This window comes from Lagopus muta, chromosome 15 (assembly GCF_023343835.1).
Source record: "Lagopus muta isolate bLagMut1 chromosome 15, bLagMut1 primary, whole genome shotgun sequence".
Lineage (NCBI taxonomy): Eukaryota > Metazoa > Chordata > Aves > Galliformes > Phasianidae > Lagopus > Lagopus muta.
In genome coordinates this window covers 5010516-5031142 of record NC_064447.1, presented here as the reverse complement: position 1 = coordinate 5031142, position 20627 = coordinate 5010516, and the positions used below count along the sequence as shown (strand labels likewise).

General features: G+C 39.9%; 1 protein-coding gene across 2 annotated transcripts in view; it reads right to left on the bottom strand.

Moving 5' to 3' along the window:
* Positions 1 to 12939, bottom strand: part of METTL22 (methyltransferase 22, Kin17 lysine) — a 207405-nt gene extending 194466 nt beyond the window's left edge. Inside the window, exons 1-2 of one of the 2 annotated variants that reach the window (XM_048962130.1) lie at positions 12857 to 12939; positions 10088 to 10259 (exon numbers count right to left, since the gene is read on the bottom strand). The gene's annotated coding sequence lies outside the window, so the exon portion shown is untranslated. Of the gene's footprint in view, positions 1 to 10087; positions 10260 to 12856 lie in introns of those variants that run through there. The other variant, XM_048962132.1, reaches the window with a different exon arrangement.
* Between the last annotated feature and the right edge of the window lie 7688 nt (positions 12940 to 20627).

The following is a 20627-nucleotide window of genomic DNA, read 5'->3' as shown; positions in this document are numbered from 1 at the left end:
AGTCTAATAGAACTAACTTCAGTATTTTAACTGAATTTATGGGATGACAGAGATTTCAGAGGTGGGCATTCCCAAAAGTCTGGGAAAGAAGGAACTGAAAAGACTCAGAAAACGTCTTTGTAGGGAAAGGCTGCCTTGGAGCACAGTACAAGATGCTGAAAGATCCATATAGGCGAACACCACAGAACTCATGTATTTCATAAGGGAAGTTTCTGATGAACTATATTTTTCAGCACACCCACACTAATGAATTAATGGAATTTTATTTAGCTGGATGATCATGTTCAGTTTTCACACCACTGACTTTGACAGGCTTCACTTCCTAAAAATGAAAAAATGCCTTGAAAAATGCTGGAGAAAACATGCGGCGCAAGCTTAGGATCACAAGGATCGTGTGTGAGCTTTGTTGGTAGGTCAGTGATCACTGCCATGGAACCTCAAGCTGAGAGCAAAACCAGCTCTTCCCTGCCTCATCCTGCAACGCGAGACTGCAACTAACATAAATTCCCTCCAGTGCCAACCTCTTAATTCTACTTGATTACCTGCTATATTAATAAGATGATTTGCTCATTTGAACCCATTGATCTGTTGATTCACTTTTAATTGCAAGCTTGATTTGATCACTGTATTGCTCCTTTCTTAATTACCTCAGAGATACTATCTAAGATTGGCTCAGTTATATTCTGGTTTAATTTAATAGCTCCTTGCTTATCCTGTGTTTTTAATCCTGAAGTAGGAGATCAGACTGCAATGCAGCTCAGAAACGCAAGGAAAATGATATCTGCAAGTCACTGGTGATACTTTCAAATGGGCACCCAACTTACAGTAATTCTGGAAAACATCAGAAGCTCCTTTTAGCTCACTTTTAAACAGATGACTTAAAGGACCTGCTCGAACCTTAGTATCCTTGGTAAGTATTTGCAAATTAGACTTCCACTGTGGGATTCAGAGAGGTGATCCAAATTTTATGCGAAGATTACTAAATTCCTTGGAAAGGAATCCCAAGACTATTTCCCAAAAAAAGCAAAGAAAAAAGATTTTCATTTGATCTTAATTTTATTCATACTGAATTCTAACACCTCTAACAGCACCCAGAAGAAGAAAAAAAAGGGGGCATTTGTTGAAAAAGGATCTTCAAGGTCACTTTTTTCCTGTATATGTGTATGAAGAGTCTAACCCCCTGAAAGACCTAACAGGAGTCATAATTAACTTTCATTGTCTCAAACCCCAGGGCAGAAAGAAATTGAACCGAGGGTAAGAAAAGAAAGGTCAGAGATAAAGCTTTGCATAAAATGTCACACGCTATGCAGGAATGGCATGCCTACCTATTTCCCAATTTTCTCAAAAGGCATAACTGCTCATTTTCCACCTGTTGAACATAAGAGAATAGAGGAAAAGAACAGTGACGAGCACACGAGTAAGAATAAAGGGCCTCCAAGAAATCAAGATGACACAGTATGTCTTTTCACCTAAGATACCTTAAAAACAATGGTAAGTACTAATGTGAAACCTTAGAAGTCTGAGACCTACCAGCCTTCCAAAAACATGAAGCTATTTTGGGCAGCCCTGGGAAGAAACTTGGCAGAATTTCGAGGCAAGAGCTACAGCAAGATCCCTTATTCTTGCAGCTGTGGGAGGTCTGGGTGGCCTACACCTCCCTGTGCACTTGCCTCCTCTGAATAATTCAGCGCCCTAGTTTACTGGAAAATCAGTACTATCCGAAGCTGTACGCTGGCACAAATGCCCTCCTATGCTAAAAAATGGTGCAAATCCACATTTATTTAACTAAAATTAACTCCATGGCTTTGACTCAGTGGTATTACTTGAATTTTGGGGCACAAAGCCAGTATTTAATTGCAAGAGGGGAGGTAAGACCGAAGGTAGAGCCAGTTCATGATGAAGGCTTAACCCAAGATTTTTAAGCCTCAACTCTATCCAACCTGCTTTTGTCCACCCCAAAATGTGCAGTCCAGCAGCAAGCAGACTCAGTTCCACTTGAGCTTGGCAGTACCTATGTTGCTTTGTGTTGTAATCCCTCATCAGTACAGTAGGTCTCGTTAAGAGAGCGCGTGCTACCACTAGTTCAACAGAGGCACCCACCTGCTGCAGCACCAAGTCTGCTGTCTCTGCTCTGGTGATGTTTGGGCTCATTTCCTGCGCCAGGTCTGCCTCTTCGTTTGTACCATGGCTGGCATAATGGGGTCTCCAGACACTGCATTACTAATAGCAACTTCAAAGCACTTTTTTTTTTTTTTTTTTTTTAAGTCCAGGAATCAAGCATGAAAACAACTGTTAAACATGACACCTTTTTAAGGATAGCAGTGAGTGGACTATGGAACACCAACAATCATAGTACTCAGATAAATAAACAAGTCTCTGTGGATTTGATAGCCCAATAAATATCCATTACTGCTTGTTGCCAAGCTGCGTGCCTGAAAATGAAAATGAGGAAAGAACAGATCTTAATGGCTGATAGCAAAAATAATCGAGTCTTATCTAAATCAAACTTTATTGGCCTGGATGAATTATTTTTGGCCTCCTGTAATCAAAGCTGAAATTTCACCTGTCAGGCACAGTATGGTAAAACTCATTAGAACCTCACCATGTGCTGTTATGAAATTGCTCCATATGGCAGCACACGATTGTTTATTTACTAGATTCAAATATAGGCAGGTTTCAGAAAAAAATATTATTTTCAAATTTCTGTAAGGCAAAAGCGTATACGCTGAAGCTAACACACAGAAGTAATCATAATATTTTGCTTGTACAAAGAATTTTGCCTTGTGCAGCAGCAAACCTATTGATCAGGCAATTGGCAATCCTCAAGTGTGAGCACTCATTAAGGCAAAGGTATATGAATCATTTTTTAATGACATCTCTTTGCTTTCAGCAGCTTAGCATGTGTCCTGGTTTCAATGGATGCACTGTAATTTAGGCAAGCTGTCTACAGACTTCAGCCATTACTCTTACCATATGTTTTCTTCAAAAATTACCATGCACTGGGGCCTGCTGGCTGCATTCACATAGCGAGGTGCAGTCTCTCTGCTGTATCAGCGTGTTAGCATTACTTGAAAAAGCAAGAGTAATGTGCTTATTATAAAGAGAAATTCCCAATTAGCAAGTTTAGTGCATGTGTGTTAACTTGGATTAAATACATTCCAATTATGGGCAGCTCATTATTAGAACTACAGCCAGCTGTTTGCCAGAAATGCGAGATCTGGTAAACAAGCCTCTCCTCTGTTCTCTTGCAAAAGATTCCAGATTGTTTCTCCCCATTGGTTCCCAAATAACAGGTACAAATACTGCAGTAAATTTCTCTGCCACCCTATTTAAACGTTTCAAAGCTGAATAAGTGCCAGAGAAAGGGCAATGGGTTGGTTAAGACACAAGGAAAATAAGAATTCAATGACCAAAAGAGCATGCAGGTTTACACACACTGTGGCAGACACCCTTCTGGCAACTTCCCTTGCTAAGAAAACTGGACCAGAGAAAAAAAAAAATTCTATTTACACAGGAAGGATTTCATCCTATTACTTCTTGCATTCTAATAATTTTAAGTAAAGTGCCTCTGATGTGCACGTCTCTGTTTGTAAACAAGTGAGGAAACAGCCTCAAGTTGCGCCAGGGAGGTCCAGGTCAGATATAAGGAACAATTTCTACAATTGTTACAATGCAGTCTGCAATGTACAAAAAGTCTACAGTGCAGTTAGGCACCAAAACAGGGTGCCCAGGGTAGCGGAGGAGTCCCCTTCCCTGGAATTATTTAGGAGATGTGTAGACATGGCATAATGGAACATGGCTTACTGGTGACCTTGGCAGTGTTAGGCTGACGGTTGCACTTGATGATCTTAAGGGTCTTTTCCAACCCGAATAATTCTATGATTCTCTGATAATCTGTTACACTATTCAGCTTCCCTGGTTACGGGAGGCCTTCCAGAGTGGCCCAAACTAAGGTTTTTTTAAACCTTTGGTGAGTGGAAACAAAATCCAAGAGTTAGACAGAAGCAAAAAATGCTGTCATGGGTTTACACAGCTTGACACAGCTGCTGCATGGAAAGCCAGTTCAAATTTTGTCCAAAGGGAATCTCAGAATGTATTCCCAACTGCCGATACAGCTGAATCAGAAAACCAAAAAACCTACACTCTGTATAGAAATTAGGGAGGGTGGCAACTACAAAGCTTAACTACACACACGTGCAGAAGGCCAAGTGCCAGCTGAGGGCTTCAAAGAAACAAGTACAGCAAACAACATGCCCATTCCAACATCTACACTCATCTAAAACTCACCTCAATCCAAACTTCTTTCTAGAAAATGAAGACTCCTTTTTCAGATGTAGGCCTGCAAGCATAGCTCAGCTGGTGCTGCACAAAGCAACACAGTACCACAAAGCTGCTGCTGTTCTAATACTGCCTTTCAGACATGTGATATTCTAATTATGTTTATACTCTGACAAAACTGAAGTAGTACATGAAATTGGACAACCAAGAAATCTTTTTGCCCACACAGTATATTTTATTCAGCTAGTGGTTTAAACAAACTCCCCAGCAGACAACATGCACTCTAAGCCAGTCAGCAGCACGGCATTTGAGTGACCTCCAATCCTGTTTGAACAAAATCACCACAGACAACTAGCCATTTTCTTACCAGCCCAATAAAAAAAAAATAAGTCATCAACAATCCAAGTTAGTGATAACTGGAACAGAACACATGTCGGAAAGATAAATCCATTTCTTGTATCAATACTTTCATGTTATTAAGCAAAAACATTTAGCAAGGCCAAATGAAACAGGATAATTAAGGAACACATGGAAAAACCACTCAGAAAAATCATAGTACTTGTAGGGCTGCAAAAAAGGGAAAAAAATAGTTGAATCAAATCAAAGACAGAGTACTGGAGGATTAGAGAAGAGGTAATTCCACTGTAGGCAGCCACATACATTCACAGTATCATTAGGAAATTCTGTTTAGTAGACAAAGAGTTTACTGGCTCAAGGGATATTGCCATAAAGGTTTTCAGCATTGTTTGTGCATAATCTACGTATAACATTCAACTTGGGAATGAGATATGATGTAGAAAATTGCCCTTGCAGTCCTTGAAGCCAATAATTTAGCTCTGCAACCTTAATTTATAAAGGAAAAGGGATGGTAGCTGGAACATGAATTTGGATCACTGTCAGATTCAGGAATGAAAGTAATTAATGCTTCTGTGAAACTCCCTTGATAGTTATTTTTGGATTCAAAAATCTTTAAAGAAAAGTTTTAATTTAGGGGCAGAAGCTCATTATACTCTCAAAAGAATCCTGCTGTACTAAATCATTCGGCTTTCAATTCATGGCCCCACATCCCCTCTTTACATACAGCTCCTTCACTGATAAAGCCACAAATTATTTCCCACATTAACTACTGAAACTTCTGATTTGCTCTCACTTTGAGTCACTCTGTGTTCAGGCCGCTGGCTCTCATATTCAGAGCCTTTGCTCCCATCAAGTAATGATGGCGACCGAAGACTGCGTTTCCAAATTTCTCATTTTCTGCCAGCTTTCACACCTTCACATTTCCTTACAAGTTCTCCAGAGCAACTAACTGCTACTGGACCTGCCTAACAGCACTCCTCGACTAGCCAAACCCTCATCAACCGTTGTTTCCCCACTGTAGTGCCTCCAAGACACTACAAAGGTGTTAAAAAAAAAACCAAAACACTGAGGTGATGCGATTATATGAAATGTCTAAATAACTAAAATGAAGGAAAACGGACACCTTGGGAGAGGTGGGTGGGACGACGGAAGCTTCAGTGATTTTCAAGCTGAGATTTTATTTTAATTTTATTTTAATGATCTTTAGCATACTTTGTTAGCTCCAGATGGTACCAACCAGGCAGAAATTAATTTTTAATGCTACTTCGCATTCCTGAATCTTACAGCTTTTGTTCTTCTGTGATATTTCTCATTTACAGCTATAGTCCCAGGAATCAGCACAGTGTCTGCTAAAGCCAATGGACAGGATCCTGTTGGCTACCACGGACAATGAAACAGGTGCTCAGGCAACAAAATAAAGCACCTAGTTTTTAAATATTTCATTTATTCACCTTTATACAAAATTCATCTCTCATATTCAGTTATTTATGTTCTCTAATGTAATTATGATGTAGGGCTGCAAACAAAACCCACAGGTTTTGGAGATGAAAAGCAACCAGCAGGGCTCCATCACTTCCAGTAGCTTGGAGGGCTATTTTCAGACTCTCAATCAAACCCACAGCTCACACAGGGTTAACTAAATTTCTGAAAGCTTCCAAAAATGCACCATAAATGCTGCAGCCTTACCTGCGGTTTTAAACCAAAAGGACTACGCAAGCAAGCTGAGCCTCCACAGGGTTGTGCACTTAAGTTATAATGATTACGCTGATGTTTGTGATTAATTGTTCTTGGTTATTTGCAATCTGAGGAAGAATGATGAAAGGAAAAAATCATATACTCCCCAACTTCAGCATTCTCTTCTGAATTAGAAGTGAGTCAGTATTTGCTAAAAAGTACAGCTGCACCATTCCATTGGTTAGCCCCTGAAGAGTGTATTATTTGAAAAAAAATTTGAGATTGGGGTTTTGATACATTGCTCTCTTAAAGAACACCACTAAGCATTCCATTCTTTTTTTTTGGGGGGGGGGGGGGGGGGGGAGGGGGGAAGGGAGGCTGGTGGGGGTGGAAAAATAAGATTTTGTTCTCCCTTTTTAATAGGCTGTTATAACCTTTAACATGCCATGAAATTAAATGCTTCCATTGGGGATCCATAACTTACAGTATTAATAGTATTTCTAGCACTTGTTGGAACTGAGGAAAGTTACTATAATAACGAGTGTAATATTTTAAAGGTCTACAGAATTGTCACTACGCATTACTGAGTTCCCATAGTTAACCCATGAATTAAAAGCCTATGAAAGTGATAATAGCAAAAATTCTAAAGAAGTGATTGGCACTTGGCAAAATTATCACTTTGCTGGAATTAACCTGTGATCTGCTGGGAAGTATAAAAAGAAAGTACTTGGAAGCACATTAATCTCACAAGTGACACTGTTTGAAGCAGGAGTTTGGGCTGGGACCTCCTGAGATCTCTTCCAACCAGAATTACCCTGTGGTTCTAATCATGGCTACTAATTCTTGCTAGGTACACGTACTGTTACATTAAATAGCAAGCATATAATAGTTACATTAAGTAGCAAGAACAGATCAATTTCTTCCTACTGGCATAAAAAAATCACAAAACATTCAGTTAAAAATAAAAACTTGAAGGCCAGACTTAGTCAGATGGTAATAGCATTCTTGTAATGGTGACTGAAATGTGCACCCATTCCTTGCTTTGGGGAGATGAACATGGCCTGATTTACAGAGGAGTTAAGCATTTGCAGTTCTCTGAAATTTCTTCACTTTCAAAAGTAGCGGGCAGATACTCAGTCAAGCAATCAGCATCATCCAGGACTGAGACCATGATTCAGGAAAACTTTTTTTTTTTTAAAAGAATACTCAAGCAGACAGAGCTTGTGAGTGCTTTCCCTGGATCCAAAGCCTTGCTCAACATTCCATCTTCCAATTCTTCAATGAAAAAAATGCTTAATGTGAGCCTCTTCTAATCTTTTATCAAGCTGATTTACTGAGTCCCACCAACTCCTCCTTGAGTTCTGTTCAATACTGTATTTTTCTTTAGTCTGCCAGTTCTTAAAGGACAATCTGTTACTTCCTATCTTTCTACAGCTTTCTAGTTTCTAGTATTGCAGCCACTTCAAACTGCTTGTTTTTACCATACAAGAGAAAGATGCCCACGTCTTCAAAGAACAATGCAGACATTACAAAAAAAAAATCCAACAACCCAGACAACGCAAAAAACACAATGAGATTCTCAACAATGAAAACTTTGATAGACTTCAGTATTGCCAAATTGAAAATTTCAGTTAAGTCACTTGTGGAGATGAGATTACTTAGAAAAAGCAAAATCATGTACAGTGATTATTTATTGAGGTAGATTCTGACAGGGAATACAACCACCATATACGTACTTCCATCAACCCTTAACTATCCTGCAGGGATGAGGATTTATTTTGACACAGATCTCAGAATACAAAGGAATAATTGAGGGTAGCCATGAGAGAAGCCAAAATTTTCCTAAAAAGTCTGGAGAAAAATCTTTTGTTACTGCAGGGGAAACTGAATGCTCATTAGCTAACATTGCTGAAGAGCTATCAACACTCCTGGAAAGAAATATTGGTTTTCTTGACCTAAAATACACAGCTAGGTTCAAAGGAGTTCTTCTGTAGTGCTGAAACTAGAATCATAACTGAATCCGAGCCTAGTCCTCCTGCCCATCAGGATTAACAATAGCTGCTATTACCCAGCCTGGGTCCTCTGACTTACTGGTGTCCTCAACCTGCAGCAAGGTCTTTCTGCTGCTACAGGAGAGCCCAGCTGGTTTTCACAGGCAATGCTTATGCCACGTGATTCAAATGATTACGGACACGTGCTTGTGGAGCTGGCAGAGTTTTTTGAGAATCTGAATTCAGATTTAAATTTCAATACTAAAAAGCAAAATAAGGTTGGTGATTTGGAGAGAATGTGGGAATTCTGAATGTTCAAACAACTTAAAAACACACTTCCAAGTGAAAGCGGTTTAGGGTACCGTTACGCCTTCCACTGATGACTGAAAAAGTGAAAACACATCTAAAATATTTGGACCATCAACTGTGCCTGAAATCTTGTTTCCCACTCCAACATTACCCTATCATGATGCCAAACATCATCACTTCAAGTGCGCATAGATACCCCCCCCTCCCCCAATTTGACACCTGAAGTTTTCAGGCCATCTAACTAACAAATTGCCCAACAGTAAGCATAACAAAGTCATGCGCAATAAAATGACAGCCAGTACTTGCCAGTATAAGAAATAAGTAATGTGAAATAGCAAGATACACATAATAGCAACACACACACTTAAATTAAATGACAATATCATTTTCTCGTAATCTTTCTCTAACTCTGCTGGAAGAGCACAGTGTTGACAGGATAATTTTATAAAATTCCTTGACAGTTCATGTTAAACTACCCACCATTCCCTTAGATTGATAATTGGCACTTAGAAAGAAAATGAAATGTCTGCGAGACTCATTAAAAACGTCAGATATCTGAGAAAATTCAGTGCAATGGTTGTTACCTAAAATCACTGGGTAAGCCAGGTAAAGGGCTGCTTCCTTTTCCAATTCTAAAAAAAAAGTAATGATCTCATATTGTATTTTTAACGCAAAGGAAATGAAGAGGTTACTGTGAGACAACTTCAAGTCTTCCTGCCATCAGCTGACAGTGGTAACATTTTCAATTAAGTCAGTAAAGTTTACAGTATTTGACTTCAGCTCTGCTTTTCTCATATTTTCTCCTTTTTCAAGAAAGCAGAAAGCGGTGAGAAAAATCTTATTTCTGCAGATATTCCCTTAATAATCTATTGAAAGAGAATCTCAACAAGAAGTCTTACTTGGAAATGTTCAAGTGATCTACTTTGACTGTAGCAGTTATTTCTCTATCTGAAGTCTAAGCACACAGAAAAGTAACAAAAATGCCCTCTTCAAACTACAGAAACACTTTTCTTTAATGCACTTTGGCATTTGCACGGGGACAGTTTAAATGAAATAAGCAGACCTAAAGCTAAACACTGCCTGAGCACAGAAACATCCGGGACCCTCAAAGAATGATCAGACAACTTTTTTCTGTATCCACAGAAGAGGAGTCTTGTTTTCAATTGATGCTAAACTACACATGAAGGAGCTCATGCAGTAAGCAAGCCTGCTGCAATAGTACAGCAAAATACTGGACAAAATGAGACAAGGTACAGGACCAAGTTATCAGCTCTCTGACATACTCCATCACATGACAATCACTTACTGTAATAAGAAGCAGTGGCTCAATCACAGACATAAAAACTAGCAAAAACTCTAACTTCCTTAGTTTACAGATGAAGTGACAGAACTTCATCTCTGCTCTACTACATCCATGAATATCTCAGTTTCTCTTGCTCTCAGATGATAAAAAGAATTTAATAAATTAATTATCTTACCTACAAAGGAACTTCTTGTGAATCTTGCTTGCTTCTGCTGATTGAAGTTTATCAAATAATTCAATGATGGATCAGAGATCTGTTGTCACACCATCCACATTTCAGAAGCTTCATTCTGTGGACCACGTTGTTGGATCTTTGGCATAACTGAGTTAAAATGGCAGTCTGTCCTCTGAAAGTGCAAAAGATAAGAAATGTCTTAATGTAGTTATTTGGCAAAACTGCTTAACTAGTCTAATGAAGCAGAAGAGTACACGAAATCTGCTACTAAGATATAAAGTGAATATTTTGAGTTTTAAATATGTATGTGAGATTATATGAACAGACTTTTAAAATATAGATGAAAGGAAAATAAGTAGGCTTGATATCCATGACAAAGTTATTTCTGTCATAAATTATAGTTAATTTTCCCTCAAGTTTCTCATAGGTAAAGGGGATGGAAGATTGGAGAAATAGACCTCGTAGAACAATGGCCCAGCTTCCAAAGATTTTCTCATTAGAAAAATTACTAGTTCCATTGTTAGGTTCGTGATCCAGTAATCACACATTCACTACTATCTGCAGAGTACTGATGTCTTCTAGGGCTCTGTGAAAGTCCTAAAATGTAACATCTGCAAAGAGCACCAAGTACCCTCACACGTAGCTCCTGAGGCATCTGTTTCTTCACCAGACTAGAAAGGCCTCCTTGGAAAAAGGGCAATGGAAGGGGCAGCTCCTCAGAAGGTTGGCCAGAAGCAGTATACCTTCTATTTTAAGGTGTTCTAGGTGCAAGCAAAACTACAGAGCATATTATCCCCATATTTCAGCCCTGGCCTTATGGAACAGCTTTAGCTCTATGAATAATCCCATTTCAATAATACAAGGTTGAGTTTCTGAAGGTTGGTTATAAATTATACCTATAAATAATTTCTCAAGTTACTGTTGGTAAATTCCTTCTGTGAGGAATTCCACTCCCTCTTCTCTGCTATTAAACAACAAACCCAAAACATTTAATGATGGCTCTTTGAGTTTGTATCCATGCTGTGCTTTTTCCATTGAAATTCCTTACACACTAACTGCAGCAGAATTCACACGGATCAAGTGAACCATTAAGCTGTTGTTCTGGATATAATTTTTTTTTTTTTTGTTAGAAGCACTCTTCAAGGCATCAAGGACTCAAAGCAAAAGAGAAACAAAAATGGGAGTAGGTCAAAAATTTGTTATATGCTTCCCTGTCACTGTGTAAGAAGAAGGAAAATCTAATAGGTTGCCTACTTAGAGGCTTAATTAAAGCTTATGCTTCCAGAATAAGAACTGCAATTAATGCTCGTGGTTTCCACAGTTCTCAAGACCAAGTTACCAGATTCTATTGCCGATGAAAATCTCCTGAATGTATTATATAGTAATATTAACAAAATCAGTGAGTTTTAAATAAGAGAGCTTACTCATTTGAGAGGGCAAAGAAAATTATTCAGTTCCTTTTCCCTTCCTCCTAGGTGCTAACAGCTTACTGTAATCACCCAGGTTCAGGGAAACTGAAACAAAATGCTGCATGCTATCAAGGATGCAAGGAGTTTTCTCTTTTTTCTTCTTTGACCCTGGTAATAAAGATGCATCTTTATTATTTTCCTTGCTGTAGCCTGAAACAAAATAGCTGATTCTCAGGTGGAAAAATAATTAGAAACATAGGGGGCTGAATGAATTTTGAGATATTGAGGAAAATGTAGTTTGAACTGTCAGGTTTACCTGCTTACCCAGAGGAACTACAAAGCAGCAAAGAAATAAAACCTTCTTAGAACTTAAAGCTTTCATCAGCCTATTCCCTCTGGCTGATTTTCCCCCCAAATCTCTCTCTTCCCAGTGGCTCCTATTAGAAACACAAATAGTTTGCCACTCTGCTTAGTGACAAATGTCACGTTACTTTAGGATTTTTTTTTTTTTAATACTATTATAATGTTTCCTTTAACACAAGGATAGAAAGACTACGCAACACCTTTAGACAAATATGCTTTTGTTTTGCAAAGGATTTTCAAAGGAAAACAGAAATACTGGAAGTTCAACTTCAGCCTGTCAGGCCAAAGAGCGCTGCCCTCTCTTTGATGCTTGACCTGCACAGCTACAATAGCTGCCAACAGGACCAGTGCTCTCTCTCTGTATATGTTTAGAACAGATACGGATTAGTGCAGAGAATGCTTACAGTCTTTCTTGTAATCACTGTGACCAGATCATGAAAAATTAATGGACAGAAATTGATTCCTTACTTTGCAATTAAAAAGATAAGGACAATCGGCATCCAGTGCCTCAGCAGGCCCGAATCTTTCATTGATCATCACATTTTCCATTCCCTCAGAAAATACTTTTTCTCTCATCACAGAAGTGCTTTTTGTGCAGTAAAATGCATATAGAGTAAATCTCTTCATATTCTTGCCACAGGAAGTGTTACATTTGCCCAATCATTTTACGCTGCCACCCCACTCCTACAGAAACCAGACCAGCATCAGTAGCAGCTCCAGGTCTTCTAGATGAATTTTTTTCTAACCTCAAGGCACAAAGCACCAGCTCCGTGCTGATTCAGCTGAGATTCCCATCAGTGAGCAGCAGGGTTGAGCTGGACCAGCTCCAGCTGCAGGCTCTGGACAGCCTCCTCCTGCTTCAAGCTACAGAATGCTGGGGAAGCACACCCCTACAACTGTTGTGCCTGCTCCTTTGTTCTGCTGCCTACACTCAACAGTCACAGAAACAACCAGCATGACAGAAAGGTGCTATAAAAAAAGGAAAAAGATTTCTCACCCACATCAGAAGATTCCAGGATCACAGAGAAAAACTTCACCAAGGAGGAATCTCCCACAAAAGATCTCTCCCCAGCCTCAGTCAATCCTTAAATGAGGTCTAAGAGAGGTGCAGCCAGGCTCCACCCCTTCTGGTCACAAAGAATTGCCTTCACCTGTGCTCCCAGCTGACCGGGTCCTTTCCCAGGTGTTCAATCAGTGGTTCAGGCCGGTACTCAGCAGTTCCCATACATCGCCCAACAGAAAAATCAAAAGGGCATGGAAAGTCATCTTCACAACCTAATTTCTGTGGAGAAAAGGAACCCGAAGTGAGAGGCTTCAGCAAGCTGAAGTCTACTGGAAGGATGAGGAGGAAATGTGTCATGGAGTGACTGCAGGAAGCCTTCCTACCAGAAACCCTTGGGAAAGTAATTACAGAGAGATTCGTGTCTTGGCAGATGGAAAAATGGTTTTAACAGGAAAGTTGCAAGTGGACTTCCAGGCGCAATGATAAGCATCAATTTCTTTTCACAGCAGCAGAAGCATAAGAGTACATGACTTTCCCTAGCTATTCACTGCTACATTTTAAAAAAAGATTAGAAGGAGCAGAGAACATGAGAAGCACCAGGGCAAACCAGTAAGCTACTCAGAGCAGAAACTCCACGCTACATGGAGGATAACTAGGGGAAACATGTTTAAGAACAAACTTATTCAAAAGCTATTTAAACAGCCAATCACTGTTAAATTGTGCAGAGGAGGCAATATGCTCTAGAGGGAGTGCAAACCAGAAGAGATTGACTTCTTCAAATTCACAGCTGTGGTGAAGCAATCAAATACTCCAATGCCAGCACTCCCCTCAGAGACAAGACAACCTGGGGCCATATGACCTCAGCCTCTGATATGCACAGGGAAAATCTAATGAGAGATTTGCTATAGGAACTGATGTCTTGAAGTGACAAATTACAAGCTTCACTGACCTCTCGTGAAGGGGAAGTTTCAAACTTTCATCAACACAGTTGAGCAACTGAGACAGGCACGTGCAAGGAAAGGAAAATTGACTCTACGCAGAGACATTCACAGTTGCTGATAAAACCAACTTTAATTCTGCATTCTTGTTAGTTAGAAGTGAAATGACAGTGAAGGAACACAAAATATAGAAACACGGAAAAACAAGAAGGTGAAATCCTTGGCTGGGTAATTGATTTACTGCCCCCCAAATCAGCACTGCTTGAGAAGAGATGCTCTGAGGATTTAGTCATTGCTAGGCTCAGTCAGAACCAGGAAGTTCCCAAGCGTTCACAATCAAAATAAATTAAATTAAACTCTTCCAAGCTTCTAGAACAACCAAAAAGGCTTACTTTGGATTTTGACTACAGGGTAAATCATGGGTACAGTGCAAAACAGAAAGCTTATCTTTTAAAACTTGTATCTCTGTAATTGCCAGAATGTTAACTGTGGGAGATTGCAGTACTGCAAACACGTTAGTTAATATTTCCAAGTGGCAAAGATTTCACCCCAGATTTCCAGCTCCATATCTTATGCACTTAATAGGTTTCATGCTGATTATTAAGCTGAACAATACAGAATGTCATGCTGTTGGCAAAAAAACATTATCATTAATAAGATTATATATTTGCCTCTAAGAAGGAAGAAACCACTCTGGGCAATTGATCTATGCTTTCAGAAGACTAATAATGTGAAAAGTGAAGTGATTTGTCCCATCAGCCTTCACTTCCTATTCTAGGAGCAAAAAATAAAATAAAATAAAATTTCTGCATACTAACAACTGTGCAGAACTTTCAGAAGCTCTTCTGCTAGATTGGAGCCTGATACGTAGGCCAGTCACTTACAGCCCTCGTCTTCAAGACCGATGATTTGTGGTGTTCCACTTGAGATCCTGGACTCGGGGTCCAGCTTTTCTAAACAAGGTGACTGTGCGTGTGCCAAGAATCAAGCCTCTCTGGAATGCCAAGCTGGGAACCTGAAGGCACAGACACCTGCAGTCACTAGCAAAGCTTAAAAAGTATAAGCATAATTCCCAACACTCACACATTCTCACAAAGCTTGCAAATGAGAATAAATCACACCTCACAGAAAGCCTTAAATGACAGGATTTGGCTCCGCTGCATACAATTCTTCACTGAAATGTTACTTCATGTCACTTTTTATTGCCCTGCATGCATGCCAATGTGTACAAGATTAGTGCTGCTGCCGCAGATGAGGAGATGAACTACCACTGTTCCTAGGCTTGCATCCTTTTAAAAACATCATTGGTAGTATGAAATCCAATTAAAAGCAATCCCTTTTTTTTTTTTTTTTTCCCAGAAAAAGGAGACGAAGCAGAACTCAGAAAGTGATGCCAAAGGTAAAAAAAAAAAAGACCCAGAAAATGAAGTGCTTTACAGTGCAACATAACAACGAACAAAGCTTCAAAAAAGGAAAATGCTTTGGTAGTAGAACGATTAAAAAGAGCTCACACTAAAATTCAGACACAAAAACTGGAGGCAAAGCAGACTCAGGTGTTCTCAATCTACTCCCAAACAGACCAACAGCATTAACAATCAATACTCTTTAGGTGTGTTAAAGCTTCACCTTCTAGCTAAGAGAAATCCAATGGTTGCTCCTATATTTATAAGTGGAATTTTGACGGCAGAGCAGATACATCTTCATCAGTGCTTTGTGTCTGCCTGCCCCCTCACTTCAGTTCTTATTGTCATTTTGCAATATATTAATGATCCAAATCATCGAGTGATTCCAGTTAGGCTGCAAGAGCTTCTGTGAAGTAGGCAGCACTCCTCATAATGATAGATTGCAGGAATAATGTCCTCTTTACTGAAAACGAAACATCAGGAAACTGGCTTAGAAATGTCAAAAAAGGAGGGGCTGAAGATCACAAGCAAGTGCCTTATTAGGAAAGATAGAAACAAATATTCCACAGGGCAGCGTTATTTTGAATTCACTTCTTCAAGGCTGCCTATGTGTCAGACAGCGCTCATTCAGACATCGAGCATCGGATGATGTTAGGACAGTCATCTCTCCACGATGACCCGGACCTGACCAGCCCCCTGTCTTTCTCTGTAGCACTGAGGCTGTAATGAAGCAAATACTTTCAGCTGGAAGGTGCTGATGTCAAGCCCATAGCAGCTGGGGAAGGGCTGGAGAAGCCCTACCATTATGACCATTGCACAGATGGAAGTACTCTGGCGGTACTTTCATATGGTGGATTTTCCCAGAAGATGCCACTGCTATTCCACGATTCCAAACAGTGAAGCTGCCACAGCGGTGGGCTGTGGCGTCTTGGAGCCAAACTGGAGCTGAATGGAGCTGGCACGCACACCTCTCGTGCTCCTGACTCACAGACTGCATACACATCACTGAAAGAAGGCAAGAAATTGCAAAAAATGCTGGGGTGTGGTTGTGCCTGGCTCTGCTCCTACACGAATGCTCAAGTAAGCTAATAAAGGTGGCTGTTCATATATTTGAGGGAGTTCTGCAGGTTCAGAAGGGTCAGCGACCCTCCTAAGTTTGGCACATTGAGGCCAGTCTGAAACTTGCAGTGTTAAATATAAATAGCTTCATGCACAGGCCAATTAAAGCAAACAGCTTTTCTCCCCTCCTCTCCCATTCGCCTTCCATTTTATCTCTTTGGACTGACTGCAGAACTGGCTGAAACGTATCCCTTTGAACTGCCCTGTGAAACCCTCTAATTAGCTTTCGGCTCCTCTGATTAGTAAATGCAATCCAGTGGCTATGATTATATTTCCAGGTGCTCTACAAATTTTCTGACGATAAACTAGGCAGACAAAATCCATGAATACACAGACAACCTGTAAAGTCTAATGCTTCCATGAATTAGTCTATCTGAATAAGAAAAATGCCATTAATGCGGATAAGCCCCTTCAACTCTCCCCATTAATGGCTGGTCTTAATTCACAGGTGCCTTTTTAATCTCTGCTGAACTCCTCCAGAATCTAATGAACGCATGTAATAATAATAGCAACTAAGAATTTAATCCCGATTCTCAACTTTCTTAAATTAGACCTTTGTCATTAAGAGATTACAGGATAGTGAATGATAGTTAATCAATGTTTTTAATTTGACCCCATTATTTATTTGATACAGTTTCTCACATGGCGGCTATAAATCTTCCCCCCTAACCAAGCTTGGCCACTAGAAGCAATGATGAAATACTGAGCAAAAAAATACTAGATTTGATGATCCTATTAAGTGCAGTTAAAGTATAATTAATCTCTCTCTCTGCATGTGAACAAACCTTTCAAACCAATACATATATGCACATATGTAATTCATACATAGCCAGACACTTCATGTAAGATTTATTGTGCTTCATTTTTTGTCTCTGTTAACTCTTAGCACTATCAGTCAAGATTTCCCAGCACTTACCACAGCATTAGCCCTAAGCATCGGGAAATCACATTTCTTGGTGCCAAGGCTTTAAAAAGATTCTAATTCAGCTATTAAACTGGAGGCAGCATGTGCCAGCCCCACAGCACATTCACCCATTAATTCTGTCCCCTGGAAAAATGACTGCCTCTTGCACCAGCCTGATAAAATGAGGAAACGTGCCGATTATGTCTGTGGCAGCTATCCTTGACCCAACCAACAGTGACAGTCATCAAGCCGCAGTACCTAGAGCGCTGCAAGCTGTGTGAGCTAACCCAAGACATCATTAATTCTAAACACCAGAGCTTTCGTCCAGATACTGGAGTTCAGAGAAGCTTAAAAACAAATCCCTTTGGTGGGATGAAATTCTGTGTGCTGTTCATATTAACTTTACAGACAGTATTTGGAACTTATTTCTTCAGCTGGACAGGTCAAATAAGAGAAATCAAAGCACCAGTGTCCTTCCCTGGATTGCTCAGAACTGGACCTCAGGATCAGTTAATAATGTTGCACAGGCAGAAGTCGAACTGACGGAGAGTCAGGCTGGTTTTTATTTTATTTTTAACACAACAGAGCAGAGGGGACAAAGCAGCTGTGAATGCCATAGACTGAGTGATTTCTCCAGCCAGGATCTGAAAGCACGCACATGTTCAATAGGGGAAAATTCCATAAAAACGGCATTTCATCAGAAAAAACTAACATGGTAATAAAAGCCCTTACAACCTAATCCTACCAAGTCTTTAGGAAGACATTCATTATTCACAAAGGGCCTGGGTCCTGGAATTTTGGAAAGTTATTCTGTAAGTAAAAATCTTGAAGGTGTCTCATGGGATTACCATAAATAAGTGTATATTGTAGCTTAATGAAGAATTTCATCCCTAGAAGAGCTGACGTACTTGATGCTGTTCTGGACGCAGAGCAGCATTCTTATTAGATGGAAGATGGTAGCTTGAAGCATTGCCATCCAGCTGCAAACCTCACCCAAATGAAGACATTCCCTCTGCTGTTACAGTCCAAGTATTGTCTCTGCCAGCACAGCCCCCAAAGTGAGCATTTTTCTTCTCTCCTCTCTTGTTTCAAAGGGGCAGGATTTGGCTGCAGCCATGACACAGTTGGCACCATTTCCACTGTCACATCTGACCACAGACACCAAACATCCAGAAATGGGAGATCTGTGTATGACCATCATGGAAGTGACAAGCATTTTGGAAATGAAATTTGTTACTTTATGATGTGCTACCCTGAAAATTCTTACTTGCGCCTCTTTGCTCGGCACACACACAAAAAAGACAGAAATACACATTTTAATATGGAGGTAGGCAAATAGAATCTCATAGATGAAGTACCACAGGAGTGCACTATACCCTTTTCACCCAGTTTCTGCTTCAAAAAGTAGTTGGCAAATAAGGGAAAGCTCAAACAGGATGGACCTCCAAATGTCCTTTAGTAATTGCACCTCCTCAGCTTCCTTTTAGTCATAAAGAATGTAACCACATCTCTAGAAGATCTCAGTACGTTTGGTTTGACAGACTTCTCCTAAAAAATGGTCAAATGCTAGGGACTAAATGGTAATGAAGTCCTAGGGTGACATTTCAGACCGCCCAGGGCCAACTGGGCACACCACTAGTTTCATACTTGACTTTTTATTTCAAAAAATACATACTGAATGATAAAATCTCTGGCCAGTTGAGCTGGGAATAGGTCCAAGGAGTTAATACAGAAACATCATAGCCTAAGTCAGACAAATCCTTTGAAAAATTGCAGCCAATGATTTATTTGCAGAGTGCTGCTTTCCAGTAATAACAATTTTAGTTTTGGATAGTCTTGAAATGCTATTCACATTTAGGCCTATTTTTCAAAGTAGAAGAACTTGTGTTGCCTTAGCAATATAATTTAATGCTGTATTATTATAATACTTTCTGCATTCATATTTATTTGTCCACAGCCACAGACCTAAGCAATTTTTGTGGGCTCACTCTCCTTTTAAGAAATTTTACTAGTTAATAAATAAAGCTTAGCCTAGTTGCAGAGGTCCATCCCCCAATAGTTACTATTCTCTTTCTGACTCACAGACCAGCTGCAATGAAAACAATGCCCTCTCGTTCCTCTTAGCACTTAAAAAGGTTTATAGATCTCCAGCCTCCTACAACTCAGCAGAAAACTGCTCGCACTTGACAGTCTTCAGAAATCAGCATTGTTTCCATCCTCACTAAAACTGTCAGCCACACAAGGTCAGGAAATGAGGAGAGCTGATGCCACCTGAATCATTACTACCTCTGCGAGACCTCTCTCCTCACTCCTGTCTTGCAGAGAAAGCTGGTATACCCAAGAGTGTAAGTCTTTGAAGTTTTTTAAAACTGTCATAAAATAGTTTCTGGAAACTGTTTGGAGAACTACAAAGAACTCAAACCTTTCGAATTGTAAACTCATGAATACTTCCTTACCACAGTTGTCAAACTGCAGTAGTGTTTTGCAGGGGTTCATGAATATGAGCACCTCTGCTATAGCCTCTACTCTAATAGGTTATTTCTTTTAGATATGGTCCTGCAAGGACAGCAATAATGAATCCTTTCAACCTATCTAGACTGCATCTACTCTCATGCCACTTAAAGTCACCATGTAAATCTGTACAACAGCTCAGAAGAAACAGTTTGCTTCTGAATACTGTGATATGTGCTCATAAAAACAGCGCCCAAAAGATAAGAGGAAAATAAATTCCATCATATGCCTTTGAGACGTTGTTTGTCTATTTTATTCCGTTTAAAAATCATAAAAACTGTGCATGATGGAATACAAGCAAAAGGTTTTCAGTGAGCAGAGGTGACTTTCTCTGAAGTTTGTAAGTAGTTGAGAAGACCTCACGGATAATAATGCTAGTTCCCTGACAAGGCAGTTTAATTAAATTGGTACTTGCTTACTGCATTCCTTCACACATAAGACACTGAACATCAGAAAATTCAGTTAGGGGTCATATCCATAAGATCTTGCACGTACAAATACGATGTGTGTATGTATTACACTTACCTCCATCCTACCTCCATCCTACCAAAGGCATCATTATTCACCTTAATTCTTAATCTTATCCTTGCTGTCATCAGGTTATACATCTCAGATGGGCATGTTGCTTTCCATTTTGTGGTCAGACTTGATATTGCTGTTGGCTTTTTCACTTGTCCAGTACAAACCTTCTAGTTAATGGGGTAACAGTGACTATAAGGCCCTGGCTGGCATAAATTAGTGTGGCCATACTGGCCTCAGCACGGTCTGAGCAGAGAGTTGCAGGCACAGGCGAGTTCCTTGTGTGGCGTGGAAGATTGGCCAGCCAGCTGCCATCTCTGAATGAGGAGCTCTTCGGGTGCTAAAGTCTGAGTTTTTGTGATGAGCTTTTT